Below are 4,852 nucleotides of genomic sequence, written 5' to 3' on the forward strand. Positions count from 1 at the left end.
TATGTATGTATGTATGTGTGTGTGTGTGTGTGTGTATACATTAATAATTTACTTATATGTTTATATACACAGTCACACACACACATACGCGTGCTTGTGAGTGTGTGTGTGTGTGGGGGGGGGTATTTGTGTTTACCGCGGTACACCGGTATTTCGAGTTGCGTCCCTTTACACCAAAAAAAAAAAAAGATGTGGTTCGGGGTACTTCTATAAATAGTGATTCGGTTAAACATTTGTACCACATTGAAATAAGTACCGGACCGGGATTGATCAGAAACCGTTAACACGGTGCTGCAGCATGGGTTGCAGTCTAATGACATAAACCAGGAGAAAGTGTTTGTCAGATACATTGAAAGGAAAAGGAAAAAAATATGAAAAAAAAAAAAAGGAAAAAAAATGTTTGCATGAAGAAAAGATATGAAAAAAAAAAAGAAAGAGAGAAACAGAGGTAGGATAGAGAGAGGGGTGAAAGATAGAACTAGAGGCGCATGTGTGTGAGAGAAGGGGGGAGACAGAGAAAGATTGGGAGAGACAATGAGGAGAAGTTACAGTATGAGTTTAAAGGAAGTTGCAAAACGTTGATATATGTAATAAGAGCAATAAAGGTTGGGAAATGCCGTGGCCATCACACAACCTCATGCACACACACACACACACACAGAAACACACACACACATATAGAAGCATATATGCTTATAGGTATATAAATATACTTACATATACGCAAAGACATTTGTACTCTCTCTCTCTCTATATATATATATACACACATGGACATGTGTTTGTGTGTACGTACGCTCGGTTCTATGCATCTGAGAATATGGAAACTGTTGGAGGATGTGCATTTACATATATTTATATACACACAAGCATAAGTATATGTACGCATTTAAAACGCTATATATACATAGATTTATATATATATATATATGATGGTATGAAATAGATAAAATGATTGATAGGTGTAATATACAAATAAAGGGCGAATGTCGTATTAATAGAATTTCAGATAAGGTTATAGGCATATGTGTGACTTATATATATGTATATATATATATATATATGTGTGTGTGTGTGTATGTATATATATATATATATATATATATATATATATATATATATATATATATACATACATACCCTCAGACGTGTGTGTGTGCATATATATACAAAGTGAGAGATAGCCCCAAAGAACAACGGAACAGATAAAACTTGAGAAATGTAGACAAATATCTATGGAAACAGTTTAAAAGGTGTGTAGAAACACAAACACACACACACACATAAATGTATATATCGATGTATATATATATATATGTATGTATGTGTGTATGCGTGTATGCATGTATGTATGTACATAGAGAGAGAAGAGGGAGAGAAATAGTCGAACAATTAATTGGCCGATCAATAGATCAATATTTAGATAGATAGATAGAGGGAGAGACAGATAGATAGATAGATAGATAGAATAACAGAAAGTATAAGACTAACTTACGAAATATATTGGCTTTTATAAATACTTTATAAGTTAATGGTAGTTAAATGTGTATGTATGTATGTATGTATAGCAGAGTGGAAAACGAACTTTTAGGGGATGATTTCAAGGAATCCTAGATTTAGAAAGAATAAAGAAAAGAAAAAGAAACTAGCATAAAAGGTTGTGGTAGAAAAAGAAATAATCTAAAGAGAGAGGGAGAGAGAGAGTGTGTGTGTGTGCTAAAGAGGGAAACCACGTGAGAAGCAGAGAAAGTGAAAGAGAGGGATAGAGAGAGAGAGGGAGAGCGACAATATAAGTAGCAGAGAAAATGAAGGAGAGATATAGAGGGAGGTGACTAGATATGGTTGTGGGAGTGTGAGAAAGAAAGCGCAAAACAGAGAGAGAGAGGGTGAGAGAAAGAGAAAAAAGAGGGTGAGAGAAAGAGAATAAGAAAGAGAGAGAGAGGATGAGAGAAAAAGAATATGAGAGAGAGAGAGAGAGAGCAACAATGTGAGTAGCAGAGAAAATGTAGGAGAGAGATAGAGGGAGGTGACTAGATATGGTTGTGAGAATGTGAGAAAGAAAGAGCAAGACAGAGAGAGAGAGAGAGAGAGAGAGAGAGAGGGTGAGAGAAAGAGAAAAAAGAAAGAGTGAGAGAGAGCAACAATGTGAGTAGCAGAGAAGGTTAAAGAGAGTGAGGAGTTTAGAAGATATAGTCAGAGGGAGTGAGAGAAAGAAAAAGTAGAGAGATAGAGTAAGAAAGAGAGAATAAGAAGGAAAGAGAGAGAGAGAAAGTGGGAAAGAGATCGTATGTGTTTGTGTGTATTTGCAGGTATCTATGTGTATGTGTGTGTGTCTGTGTGTGTGAGCGTGATTCAGTGACGGCGTGAGAGGATGCCGTCGATTGCAGTTATTCAATCAATTTATCCAGGAGATGTGAGAACCGTAATTTTGGAAGTAGCTTTTTACAATCGGCGCCGATAATTTCTCTCTAGCAGAAAGGATTTTTTTACGTTTGACCGCTAAATCGAAGCATCATCATCGTCATCTCCCACTCTGGAGAGTGAGAAGTAGGTGAGTCTACATTCTATGGAGGAGAGTGCTTTGAGAGGGATGAGTGGAGTGAGAGAGCAGACGACGCTTTGGAGTGTCTGTACGTATATGTATATGCGTATGTATGTATGTGTGTGTGTCTGTAAGAGAAAGAGAGTGAGGGGGGGCAGTAGATGAATGACTGAGATTTCAGGAGAGTGAATGAAATTGGGAATAAGTATTTGAAGGAAAAATATAAGTAATTAAGAAAGAAATATATAAAGATGATACATGAAGAAAAAATTTGAAAGAGAAACGGCGAAATATAAGTAATGTTGTATGTGTGTGTGTGTTTGTATGAAATAGATAATGGCGAGTTCCTGTGTGTGTGTGAGAGAGTGCGTGTAATAGTAGAAGTCGTGTGTAGATAGCAAGGTAACAAAAAAAATATGAAAAATTGGGAAAAATAAATATTTGGAAGTCAAATATTCAAACAAAGGTAAAAAAAAAGTTAGAGAAATTAAGAGACCGAAAAATATATACAGGTATATTGCAATTTATGTGCTCGGGTGGGTGTGCATATATATAAATATATATATATATGTATATAATTATAAATGGTCGACGTTATTTTTAAAAATATATATGTATATATATATATATATGTATGTATGTGTGTGTGCATATACATAGATGTGTGTGATATAGTAGGGTGCGTTTGCATTTGTATGTATATATCTATATACACACATAAGTATGTGTGTTGAGCCCAAGCGAAACAGTGACATAGTGAGGATAAGGGGGGAATATATATATACAACTGTTGTTGTACTTGGGGATGGTCATCTTGCCAGTTTTGCCAATAAAAAAAAATCTTGCAAAACAAATATATATACAACGTTATGCGTATATAATATATAACGGACATGTGCGTGTATAAAACGTGTACGTATGTGCAACAGAGAATGTTTTTATGTATATATATATATACACATAGGCGTAGGAGTGGCTGTGTGGTAAGTAGCTAGCTTACCAACCACATGGTCCCGGGTTCAGTCCCACTGCGCGGCATCTTGGGCAAGTGTCTTCTACTATAGCCTCGGGCCGACCAAAGCCTTGTGAGTGGATTTGGTAGACGGAAACTGAAAGAAGCCCGTCGTATATATGTATGTGTGTGTTTGTCCCCCCAACATCGCTTGACAACCGATGCTGGTGTGTTTATGTCCCCGTAACCTAGCGGTTCGGCAAAAGAGATCGATAGAATAAGTACTAGGCTTCTAAAGAATAAGTCCTGGGGTCGATTTGCTCGACTAAAAGGCGGTGCTCCAGCATGGCCACAGCCAAAAGACTGAAACAAGTAAAAGTGTAAAAGAGAATATATATATGTGTGTGTGTGTGTGTACGTCAATTTCAGTAACTATCACCCCCGCCACACGCACACACACATAAACATATAAACAAGGAATGATATTAGATTTGAAAGAGAGAGAATAATGCTGGAATATAAGTAAAAGAGAGCAGTATGGTGAATTGGAAAAAGGAAACTGCAGAAGGAGACAGAAGTGTCAGCGAACTGCTTAATTACGTGTGTGTACGCGTGAGTATAGGTATACGTGTATGCGTGTGTAAGTGTGTGAGTGAGTGAGTGAGAAATAACGAGGGAGAGGGAGATTGTGTATATCTAAGCGAGAATGAGTGAGTGTAGGTGTGTATTTTTCGTGTGTGTATCTGTGTGTGTGTGTACGTGGAGGGAGAGGGAGAGAGATAGAATAGAGAAACTGATTGAAATAAGCGAGAAAAAACGAGATAAACTGGAGATTTGAAATATATATTTAAACATAAATATATATATATATATATATATATATATATATATATATATATATATATATATATATATGTATATGTATGTATGTGTATGTATATATATGTGTTTGTATGTGTGTGTGTGTGTGTGTATATATACATATGTAGGTATGTGTGTGGTATATATAAATATATGCAGATATATATATATATATTTTGTTTTTTATTTCTTTTTTTTCTATAAATTTTCTTCTTCAGTCATTCGACCGGAGTGACTATCATATATATATATATATATATATATATATACTTTATTTAAAACCAGCAGAAATATAACAGAAAAACCGTTACTCTGAGTTTCACGTTCCAGTTCATCGGACAGTTTTGTCCGATGAACGGGAACGTGAAACTCAGAGTAACAGTTTTTCTGTTATATTTCTGCTGCTTTTAAATAAAGCATATTACTCTACCTCTGGTATTTGAGTACTCTTTTTCCACCTTGTTGCACATTTCATGTGCTTACTCCGATGTATACAT

The 4,852-nt window shown here is 35.6% G+C and overlaps 1 protein-coding gene across 2 annotated transcripts in view; it reads left to right on the forward strand.

The window, feature by feature from the left end:
* The window catches only part of LOC106867583 (zinc finger homeobox protein 3), a 502,463-nt gene that overhangs the window by 55,564 nt on the left and 442,047 nt on the right, over window positions 1–4,852 (forward strand). Inside the window, exon 1 of one of the 2 annotated variants that reach the window (XM_052974079.1) lies at window positions 2,339–2,551. The exons of the other annotated variant lie outside the window; for it this stretch is intronic. The gene's annotated coding sequence lies outside the window, so the exon portion shown is untranslated. Of the gene's footprint in view, window positions 1–2,338; window positions 2,552–4,852 lie in introns of those variants that run through there. 2 annotated transcript variants of the gene reach the window in all.

The sequence above is a fragment of the Octopus bimaculoides genome, chromosome 17, assembly GCF_001194135.2.
Source record: "Octopus bimaculoides isolate UCB-OBI-ISO-001 chromosome 17, ASM119413v2, whole genome shotgun sequence".
In the NCBI taxonomy this organism is placed as follows: Eukaryota; Metazoa; Mollusca; class Cephalopoda; order Octopoda; family Octopodidae; genus Octopus; species Octopus bimaculoides.